Source organism: Arachis stenosperma, chromosome 3, assembly GCF_014773155.1.
Source record: "Arachis stenosperma cultivar V10309 chromosome 3, arast.V10309.gnm1.PFL2, whole genome shotgun sequence".
NCBI classification, from domain to species: Eukaryota; Viridiplantae; Streptophyta; class Magnoliopsida; order Fabales; family Fabaceae; genus Arachis; species Arachis stenosperma.
In genome coordinates, this window is record NC_080379.1 from 74635244 (window position 1) to 74647404 (window position 12161).

The following is a 12161-nucleotide window of genomic DNA, read 5'->3' on the forward strand; positions in this document are numbered from 1 at the left end:
AATGTGAAAGTAAGAAAATCGTAACATGAATCCAAGCAATTGAATGGAAAAACACAATAGTAGAGTAATGATAAAGCAAACTATAGTGATAAGATGTCAAAGGGAGATAGCAGTAACTCTTTCCAAATTCCAATCCGAAAGCAAAATTTAGAAAAACTATGAACCCTAGGAAAGTGGTGTTTTTCTCCAGAATTCCCTAAACTAAAACTAAAACTATGAGAGTATGAGAAGTGTCCCCCCAAGTCTCAGCTACACCCCTACATCTATTCTGGACTTTTGGGCCTGAAACTGGGTCAGAAAGGGGCCCAAAAATCGCCCCTGGCGAATTCTGATACGCAGCACGTGACGGACTTCCACGCGTACGCATCGTCCACGCGTGTGCGTCGATGTGCAATCTTCCAATCATGCGTACGCGTACTACACGCGAATGCGTCGCTGCTCTGTCTCCTAACCACGCGTACGCGTGCTTCACGCGTGCGTGTCGCTTCTCGCCCATGAAATCTTTAATTCCTTGTGTTCCTTCTTCTTTTGCATGCTTCTTTTCCATCCTCCAAGCCATTCCTGCCCTGTAATATCTGAGAACACTTAACACACATATCACGACATCGAATGGAAATAAGAGAGGATTAAAAATAATGAATTAAAGGCCAAATAAGCATGTTTTCAATCATAATACCAATTTAGGAAGGAAAATGTAAAAGCATGCATTTCATATGAATAAGTGTATAAAAAATTGATAAAAACCACTCTATTTAGCACAAGATAAACCATAAAATAATGGTTTATCAATACTATACTAAGCAAACAAACAAGGGCACAAAATCAATTTTAATTATAGAAATTTTGAATATAAGACAATCACTTAACAATACAACCTCTTGGTACTTGCTTTACTCCTTATCATCATCATTGTTGGTCTTTGTATTCCTTTTTGTCTCTTTGGTTGATGATGCTTAGTTCTTCCAAAAACTGAAGTGACTGCCTACAATGAACTTTGAAAGTTGCTTGTCCCCAAGCTCTTGAAAAATAGTTATCTTGCATTTATGCTTATGAATTCTTGAACTAAAAATGGTGTCTGAACACCAAACTTAGTTCCTTGCTCACCTTTATATACCGACACGGCGTGCATCTTTCATGCATGTATACTACATCATGTGCTTTAAATTTATGAGGAATTGAAATGCATAACTCAAAGGTAAACAAGTAAAATGCACGTTTAGTTGATTTCTATTTTTGTTTGGAACTTGTGATTGTTCATGATTGTCTTAAGGGTTACTTTGTGCTCAATGGATGTTAATGGTAGAACACCAAACTTAGTATCATACATTCAACCTTAATTTTGTTTCTCTATTGATCTAATCACATTGGTGTGGAACGCCAAACTTAATTCCTCACAATACATAGAAATTGCACTAACCATTTATTCCGAGAAGAGTAAAGAAGGGTTACCAAAGGTTGGGTTGCCTCCCAACAAGTGCTCTTTTATTGATGCCAGGGCATCTTGGCCAGTTTCACTGACCTTTTCTTTACTGTTTTTAGGGTAGTTTCATGCATTTCCTTAGGAAATAAGCTAGTTTTGGATAGATATTCACTTACACCTTGATTCAAGCATACATTGTGCATTTTACATGATTTCATGAGGATTTTGCATGAGTTTAGTGACAAATTGTATGTTGCATTACCCATGACTTGGATTAGAACTTTGATGCACTCTATTGCTTGATTTCAGGACCAAAAGAAGCAAGGAAGAATCACTTAGCAGTCACGTTAATCAATATTTACGTGGAATGGGAGGTGACTTGCAAGTTAATGAGAAAAGTGATTGCCAATAACACTCTCGAAGCCATCATTGCCCACGTTAAGAGTCACGTTAACTAGGTTAATGTGAACTCTAACGTGAAGAAGGGACTTTGAGCCAACGTTAGTGACACTTAACATTATCACTAACGTTGACCAATAATCATAAGTGGCCACGTTAGAGTCCATGTTAACTTAGTTAACGTGGCCTCTAAAGTTAAAAGGGGGAAGGAAGCCAACATTAGTGACACTCAACATTGTCACTAACGTTGGCCTAAGGAGAAATGTACCACGTTAACTTGGTTAACGTGGGAGCTAACGTAAGAGGCAAAGGAGGTCGACAACGTTAGTGACACCCAACATTGTCACTAACGTTGGAAGCACCCACAAAACCCCCAAGGAGCCACGTTAACTTCCACGTTAATTTAGTTAACGTGGAAGCTAACGTTGATGAGTGAAAGATGAGCCAACGTTAGTGACACTCAACATTGTCACTAACGTTGGGGATGGCTAAGAATGGCCACGTTAGAAGCCACGTTAACCTAGTTAACGTGGACTCTAACGTGAGACATAGGGGCAAATTGGATTGTTAGTGACAATGTTGAGTGTCACTAACGTTCTCGAAGGTTGGCAAGGCCACGTTAGAAGCCACGTTAACCTAGTTAACGTGGACTCTAACGTGAGACATAGGGGCACATTGGAACGTTAGTGACAATGTTGAGTGTCACTAACGTTCTCAAAGGTTGGCAAGGCCACGTTAGAAGCCACGTTAACCTAGTTAACGTGGGCTCTAACGTGAGGCAAAGGGGTACATTGGAACGTTAGTGACAATGTTAAGTGTCACTAACGTTCTCGAACTCATACTTTCACTAAACGTTAACACCCCTAACATCCTGAGCTAAAGTCTCTGCCCACTTCACACTTTCTCTTTGCAAGTAAAGCCAAGCCCAAATGAAGAAGAGAACTACTTCAAACTCAAGATCCAAAGGCCCAAGACTTGAAGAGCCAACTAGAAGCTGAGAAGAGTAGTATATATAGGAGTAGCTTTGAATTATTTAGGGAGTTCTGGAAGTTGGAAAATAACACTACTCTCTGTAATTTACTTTCTCTGCTAGTTCCATGATGTATTCTCCATCTTTGTTTTCATTTTCTAGAGCTATGAACAACTAAACCCCTTTCATTGGGTTAGGGAGCTGGTGCACGAAATTGTGATCTCTACTTTTCACAACTCAAATAATCCCCGGTAATGAATCCAAAAACTTGGTGCTCAATACCATGGTATAAACATAATTTCACAACTTCGCACAACTAACCAGCAAGTGCACTGGGTCGTCCAAGTAATAAACCTTACGCGAGTAAGGGTCGATCCCATGGAGATTGTTGGTATGAAGCAAGCTATGGTAACCTTGTAAATCTTAGTCAGGTAGACTCAAATGGTTATGAATGATGAATAAAACATAAAGATAAAGATAGAGATACTTATGTAATTCATTGGTGGGAATTTCAGATAAGCGTATGAAGATGCTTTGTCCCTTCTGTCTCTCTGCTTTCCTACTGTCTTCATCCAATCCTTCTTACTCCTTTCCATGGCAAGCTGTATGTTGGGCATCACCGTTGTCAGTGGCTACAATCCTGTCCTCTCAGTGAAAATGTTCAACGCACCCTGTCACGGCACGGCTAATCATCTGTCGGTTCTCAATCAGGTTGGAATAGAATCCATTGATTCTTTTGCGTCTGTCACTAACGCCTAGCCTTCAGGAGTTTGAAGCTCGTCACAGTCATTCAATCATTGAATCCTACTCAGAATACCACAGACAAGGTTTAGACCTTCCAGATTCTCTTGAATGCCGCCATCAATTCTAGCTTATACCACGAAGATTCCGATTAAAGAATCCAAGAGATAAACATTCAAGCCTTGTTTGCTTGTAGAACGGGAGTAGTTGTCAGGCACGCGTTCATAAGTGAGAATGATGATGAGCGTCACATAATCATCACATTCATCAAGTTCTTGAGTGCGAATGAATATCTTGGAATAAGAACAAGCTGAATTGAATAGAAGAACAATAGTAATTGCATTAATACTCGAGGTACAGCAGAGCTCCACACCTTAATCTATGGTGTGTAGAAACTCCACCATTGAAAATACATAAGAACAAAAGTGATCATTGGCTTCGGCCCCAGAGAGGGAACCAGAAGAACCAAGATGAAAATACAATAGTAAAAGGTCCTATTTGTAGAGAACTAGTAGCCTAGGGTTTACAGAAATGAGTAAATGACATAAAAATCCACTTCTGGGCCCATTTGGTGTGTGCTTGGGCTGAGCATTGAAGCATTTTCATGTAGAGACTCTTCTTGGAGTTAAACGCTAGCTCTTATGCCAGTTTGGGCGTTTAACTCCCATTCTTGTGCCAGTTCCGACGTTTAACGCCAGGCATTCTTGAGCTGATTTGGAATGCCGGTTTGGGCCATCAGATCTTGGGAAAAGTATAGACTATTATACATTGCTGGAAAGCCCAGGATGTCTACTTTCCAACGCCGTTGAGAGCGCGCCAATTGGGCTTTTGTAGCTCCAGAAAATCCACTTCGAGTGCTGGGAGGTCAGAATCCAATAGCATCTGCAGTCCTTTTCAGTCTCTGAATCAGATTTTTGCTCAGGTCCCTCAATTTCAGCCAGAAAATACCTGAAATCACAGAAAAACACACAAACTCATAGTAAAGTCCAGAAAAGTGAATTTTAACTAAAAACTAATAAAAATAAATAAAAACTAACTAAAACATACAAATTATCCGCTCATCACAACACCAAACTTAAATTGTTGCTTGTCCCCAAGCAACTGAAAACCAAATAAGATAAAAAGAAGAGAATATGCAATAAATTCCAAAAACATTTATGAAGATCAGTATTAATAAGATGAGCGGGGCTTTTAGCTTTTTGCCTATGAACAGTTTTGGCATCTCACTTTATCCTTTGAAATTCAGAATGATTGGCTTCTATAGGAACTCAGAATCCAGATAGTGTTATTGATTCTCCTAGTTAAGTATGATGATTCTTGAACACAACTACTTTATGAGTCTTGGCCGTGGCCCAAAGCACTCTGTCTTCCAGTATTACCACCGGATACATACATGCCACAGACACATAATTGGGTGAACCTTTTCAGATTGTGACTCAGCTTTGCTAAAGTCCCCAATTAGAGGTGTCCAGGGTTCTTAAGCACACTCTTTTTGCCTTGGATCACAACTTTATTTCTTTCTTTTTCTTTCTTTCTTTTTTTTTTCTTTTTTTATCGTTTTTTTTTGTATTCACTGCTTTTTCTTGCTTCAAGAATCATTTTTATGATTTTTCAGATCCTCAGTAACATGTCTCGTTTTTCATCATTCTTTCAAGAGCCAACCATTCATGAACAACAAATTCAAAAGACATATGCACTGTTTAAGCATACATTCAGAAAATAAAAGTATTGCCACCACATCAAAATAATTAATCTGTTATAAAATTCAAAATTCATGCAATTCTTCTCTTTTTCAATTAAGAACATTTTTCATATAAGAAAGGTGATGGATTCATAGGACATTCATAACTTTAAGGCATAGACACGAAGACACTAATGATCACAAGACACAAACATAGATAAACATGAGCATGAAAATTCGAAAAACAGAAAAATGAAGGACAAGGAGATTAAAGAACGGGTCCACCTTAGTGATGGCGGCTTGTTCTTCCTCTTGAAGATCTTATGGAGTGCTTGAGCTCCTCGATGTCTCTTCCTTGTCTTTGTTGCTCCTCTCTCATGATTCTTTGATCTTCTCTAATTTCATGGAGGAGAATGGAATGTTCTTGGTGCTCCACCCTTAGTTGTCCCATGTTGGAACTCAATTCTCCTAGGGAGGTGTTGATTTGCTCCCAATAGTTTGGTGGATGAAAGTGCATCCCTTGAGGTATCTCAGGGATTTCATGATGAGTGGGATCTCTTGTTTGCTCCATCCTTTTCTTAGTGGTATCCATGAGGACTTGGTTCAACCTTTGGTCAAAGTTGACCCTTTTTGAGTTTGAAAGGGACCTCAGGGTTCACCTTCTTCTTGGCCACAACTTCATAGAAGTGGTCTTGATGCACCCTTGAGATGAATCTCTCCATCTCCCTTGACTCGGAGGTGGAAGCTTTTGCCTTCCCTTTCCTCTTTCTAGAGGTTTCTCCGGCCTTGGATGCCATAAATGGTTATGGAAAAACAAAAAGCAATGCTTTTACCACACCAAACTTAAAAGGTTTGCTCGTCCTCGAGCAAAAGAAGAAAGAAGAGAGTAGAAGAAGAATAAATAGAGGAGATGGAGATGGCTTATGGTTCGGCCAAAGGGGGAGAAGTAGTGTTTAGGTTGTGTGAAAATGAGGGGGTGAAGATGGGTTTATATAGGGGTGGAGAGAGGGGTAGGGTTCGGCTATGGGAGGGTGGGTTTGGGAGGGAAAGTGGTTTGAATTTGAATGGTGAGGTAGGTGGAGTTTTATGAAGGATGGATGTGAGAGGTGAAAAGAAGGATGGGATTTGATAGGTGAGGGGTTTTTGGGAAAGAGTGGTTGAGGTGATTGGTGAATGGGTGAAGAAGAAGAGAGAGGGTGGTGGGGTAGGTGGGGATCCTGTGGGGTCCACAGATCCTGAGGTGTCAAGGAAAAGTCATCCCTGCACCAAGTTGCGAGCAAAAATGCTCTCTGTGCCAATTCTGGCGTTAAACGCTAGGCTGGTGCCCATTTCTGGCGTTTAACGCCAACTTCTTGCCCTTTCCTGGCGTTTAACGCCAGTCTGGTGCCTCTTTCTGGCGTTAAACGCCCATTTGTTGCCCCTTACTGGCGTTTAAACGCCAGCAGATTCTTCCTCCAGGGTGTGATGTTTTTCTTTCTGTTTTTCATTCTATTTTTGCTTTTTCAATTGATTTTGTGACTTCTCATGATCATCAACCTACAGAAAACATAAAATAACAAAGGAAAATAGATAAAATATAACATTGGGTTGCCTCCCAACAAGCGCTTCTTTAATGTCAATAGCTTGACAAAGGGCTCTCATGGAGCCTCACAGATACTCAGAGCAATGTTGGAACCTCCCAACACCAAACTTAGAGTTTGAATGTGGGGGTTCAATGATGGGCGGATAATTTGTACGCTTTTTGGCATTGTTTTTAGTATGTTTTTAGTATTTTTTAGTTAGTTTTTCTTATATTTTTATTAGTTTTTAGTTAAAATTTACTTTTCTGGACTTTACTATGAGTTTGTGTGTTTTTCTGTGATTTCAGGTATTTTCTGGCTGAAATTGAGGGACCTGAGCAAAAATCTGATTCAAAGACTGGAAAGGACTGCAGATGCTGTTGGATTCTGACCTCCCTGTACTCGAAGTGGATTTTCTGGAGCTACAGAAGCCAAATTGGCGCGCTCACAACGGCGTTGGAAAATAGACATCCTGGGCTTTCCAGCAATGTATAATAGTCCATACTTTGCCCGAGATTTGATGGCCCAAACCGGCGTTCCAAATCAGCTCAAGAATGCCCGGCGTTAAACACCGGAACTGACACAAGAATGGGAGTTAAATGCCCAAACTGGCACAAAAGCTGGCGTTTAACTCCAACAAGAGTCTCTACACGAAAATGCTTCAATTCTCAGCCCAAGCACACACCAAGTGGGCCCGGAAGTGGATTTTTATGTCATTTACTCATCTTTGTAAACCCTAGGCTACTAGCTCTTTATAAATAGGACCTTTTGTTATTGTATTTTCATCTCTGGATCTTAGATCATCTTTAGATCTTTGAATCTGTTGATCACGTATTGGGAGGCTGGCCTCACGGCCATGCCTAGACCTTGTTCTTATGTATTTTCAACGGTGGAGTTTCTACACACCATAGATTAAGGTGTGGAGCTCTGCTGTACCTCGAGTATTAATGCAATTACTATTGTTCTTCTATTCAATTCAGCTTGTTCTTATTCCAAGATATTCATTCGCACTCAAGAACTTGATGAATGTGATGATTATGTGACGCTCATCATCATTCTCACTTATGAATGCGTGCCTGACAACTACTCCCGTTCTACAAGCAAACAAGGCTTGAATGTTTATCTCTTGGATTCTTTAATCGGAATCTTCGTGGTATAAGCTAGAATTGATGGCGGCATTCAAGAGAATCCGGAAGGTCTAAACCTTGTCTGTGGTATTCTGAGTAGGATTCAATGATTGAATGACTGTGACGAGCTTCAAACTCCTGAAGGCTGGGCATTAGTGACAGACGCAAAAGAATCAATGGATTCTATTCCAATCTGATTGAGAACCGACAGATGATTAGCCGTGCCGTGACAGGGTACGTTGAACATTTTCACTGAGAGGACGGGATTGTAGCCACTGACAACGGTGATGCCCAACATACAGCTTGCCATGGAACGGAGTAAGAAGGATTGGATGAAGACAGTAGGAAAGCAGAGAGACGGAAGGGACAAAGCATCTCCATACGCTTATCTGAAGTTCTCACCAATGAATTACATAAGTATCTCTATCTTTATGTTTTATTCATATATCATCCATAACCATTTGAATCTGCCTGACTAAGATTTACAAGGTGACCATAGCTTGCTTCATACCAACAATCTCCGTGGGATCGACCCTTACTCGCGTAAGGTTTATTACTTGGACGACCCAGTGCACTTGCTGGTTAGTTGTGCGAAGTTGTGTTTATACCATGGTATTGAGCACCAAGTTTTTGGATTCATTACCGGGGATTATTTGAGTTGTGAAAAGTAGTGATCACAATTTCGTGCACCATTCAACACCAAACTTAGAATTTGGTTGTGGCCTCCCAACACCAAACTTAGAGTTTGACTGTGGGGGCTCTGTTTGACTCTGTTTTGAGAGAAGCTCTTCATGCTTCCTCTCCATGGTGATAGAGGGATATCCTTGAGCCTTAAACACAAAGGATTCTTCATTCACTTGAATGATCAATTCTCCTCTGTCCACATCAATCACAGCTTTTGTTGTGGCTAGGAAGGGTCTGCCAAGGATGATGGATTCATCCATGCACTTCCCAGTCTCTAGGACTATGAAATCAGCAGGGATGTAATGGTCTTCAATCTTTACCAGAACATCCTCTACAAGTCCATAAGCTTGTTTTCTTGAATTGTCTGCCATCTCTAGTGAGATTCTTGCAGCTTGTACCTCAAAGATCCCTAGCTTCTCCATTACAGAGAGAGGCATGAGGCTTATACTTGACCCTAAGTCACACAGAGCCTTCTTGAAGGTCATGGTGCCTATGGTACAAGGTATTGAAAACTTCCCAGGATCCTGTCTCTTTTGAGGTAATCTCTGCCTAGACAAGTCATCCATTTCTTTGGTGAGCAAAGGAGGTTCATTCTCCCAAGTCTCATTACCAAATAACTTGTCATTTAGCTTCATGATTGCTCCAAGGTATTTAGCAACTTGCTCTTCAGTGACATACTCATCCTCTTCAGAGGAAGAATACTCATCAGAGCTCATGAATGGCAGAAGTAAATTTAATAGAATCTCTATGGTCTCAGTGTGAGCCTCAGATTCCCATGGTTCCTCATTAGGAAACTCATTGGAGGCCAGTGGACGCCCATTGAGGTCTTCCTCAGTGGCGTTCACTGCCTCTTCCTCCTCTCCAAATTCGGCCATGTTGATGGCCTTGCACTCTCCTTTTGGATTTTCTTCTGTATTGCTTGGAAGAGTACTAGGAGGGAGTTCAGTAATTTTCTTGCTCAGCTGTCCCACTTATGCCTTTAAATTTCTAATGGAGGACCTTGTTTCAGTCATGAAACTTTGAGTGGTTTTGATTAGATCAGAGACCATGGTTGCTAAGTCAGAGTGGTTCTGCTTAAAATTCTCTGTCTGTTGCTGAGAAGATGATGGAAAAGGCTTGCCATTGCTAAACCTATTTTTTCCACCATTATTATTGTTGAAACCTTGTTGAGGTCTCTGTTGATCCTTCCATGAGAGATTTGGATGATTTCTCCATGAAGATTTATAGGTGTTTCCATAGGGTTCTCCCATGTAATTTACCTCTTCCATTGAAGGGTTCTCAGGATCATAAGCTTCTTCTTCAGATGAAGCATCCTTAGTACTGCCTGGTGCAGCTTGCATTCCAGACAGACTTTGAGAGATCAAATTGACTTGCTGAGTCAATATTTTGTTCTGAGTCAGTATGGCATTCAGAGTATCAATCTCAAGAACTCCTTTCTTCTGATTTGTCCCCTTGTTCACAGGATTCCTTTCAGAAGTGTACATGAATTGGTTATTTGCAACCATTTCAATTAGTTCTTGAGCTTCTGTAGGTGTCTTCTTCAGATGAAGAGATCCTCCAGCAGAGCTATCCAAAGACATCTTGGACAGTTCAGACAGACCATTATAGAAAATACCTATGATGCTCCATTCAGAAAGCATGCCAGAGGGACACTTTCTGATTAATTGTTTGTATCTTTCCCAAGCTTCATAGAGGGATTCTCCTTCCTTCTGTCTGAAGGTTTGGACTTCTACTCTAAGCTTACTCAATTTTTAAGGTGGAAAGAACTTTGCCAAGAAGGCATTGACTAGCTTTTCCCAAGAGTTGAGGCTTTCTTTAGGTTGTAAGTCCAACCATATTCTAGCTCTGTCTCTTACAGCAAAAGGGAATAGCATAAGTCTGTAGACCTCAGGGTCAACCCCATTGGTCTTGACAGTGTCACAGATTTGCAAGAACTCAGCTAAAAACTGATGAGGATCTTCCAATGGAAGTCCATGGAACTTGCAATTCTGTTGCATTAGAGAAACTAATTGAGGCTTAAGCTCAAAGTTGTTTGCTCCAATGGCAGGGATAGAGATGCTTCTCCCATAGAAGTCGGGAGTAGGTGCAGTAAAGTCACCCAGCACCTTCCTTGCATTGTTGGCATTGTTGTTGTTTTCGGCTGCCATGGGTTCTTCTTCTTTGAAGATTTCTGTTAGGTCCTCTACAGAGAGTTGTGCCTTAGCTTCTCTTAGCTTTCGCTTCAAGGTCCTTTCAGGTTCAGGTCAGCCTCAACAAGAATGCTTTGTCTTTGCTCCTGCTCATATGAAAGAGAAGAGAATAAGAAAATATGGAATCCTCTATGTCACAGTATAGAGATTCCTTGAGGTGTCAGAGGAAAAGAAAAATAGAAGGAAGAAGTAGAGAATTCGAACTTATCAAGAAAGATGGAGTTCGAATTGTGCATTAAGGAATAGTGTTAGTCCATAAATAGAAGGATGTGAGAAAGGGGAAGAAATTTTCGAAATTAAGTAAAAGATTTTAAAAATATTTTTGAAAATACTAATTGATTTTCGAAACTAAGAGTGGAAAGAAATCAAGTGATTTTTTGAAAAAGATTTTGAAATTAGAAATAAAAAGATATGATTGAAAACTATTTTGAAAAAGATATGATTAAGAAGATATGATTGAAAAGTTATGGTTTTAAAAATGTGATTGAGAATATGATTGAAAGCAATTTAAAAAAGATTTGATTTTAAAATTAATGACTTGGCTAACAAAAAGATATGATTCAAACATAAACCTTTCTCAACAGAAAAGGCAACATACTTGAAATGTTGAATCAAATCATTAATTGATAGCAAGTATTTTTGAAAATAGAAAGAAATTGATTTTGAAAAAGATTTGATTGAAAAGATATGATTTGAAAAAGTTTTGATTTTGAAAAATTTTGAAAACCTGAAAAAAAATTGAATTAAAAACAGAATCTTCCCTCTTGTGCAATCCTGGCGTTAAACGCCCAGAATGGTGCACATTCTGGCGTTTAACGCCCAAAGCTCTATCCTTTTGGGCGTTAAACGCCCAGCCAAGCACCCTGGCTGGCGTTTAAACGCCAGTTTGTCTTCCTCACTGGGCGTTTTGAACGCCTAGTTTTTTCTGTATAATTCCTCTACTGTATGTTCTGAATCTTCAATTCTCTGTATTGTTGACTTGAAAAGACACAAATAAAAAAAATTTTGGATTTTTAATAATGAGGAATAATCAAAATGTAACTAAAATCAAATAACAATGCATGCAAGACACCAAACTTAGCAGTTTGTATACTACTGACACTAACAAAATGAGAATGCACATGAGAAACAACAAAACACTCAAGTCAAGAGAATTTAAAGATCAGAACAAGGAAAACATCAAGAACATCTTGAAGATCACTTAAGACACATGAATGAATGCAAGAAGAACAGAAACATGCAATTGACACCAAACTTAACATGAGACACTAGACTCAACAAGAAACATACAATATTTTTGGTTTTTATAATTTTGTAATTTTTTTTTGGATTTTTTGAAAATTAAGTGGAAAAGAAAATAAAGATATCAAAATTCTTAATGAGAATTCCAG

General features: G+C 39.6%; 1 non-coding gene across 1 annotated transcript; it reads left to right on the forward strand.

Moving 5' to 3' along the window:
• Positions 1–10219: 10219 nt before the first annotated feature.
• LOC130971525 (small nucleolar RNA R71) lies at positions 10220–10323 on the forward strand. The gene has a single exon (XR_009082739.1). It is a non-coding gene; the product is annotated as a small nucleolar RNA R71 (small nucleolar RNA).
• The last annotated feature ends 1838 nt before the right edge of the window (positions 10324–12161 follow it).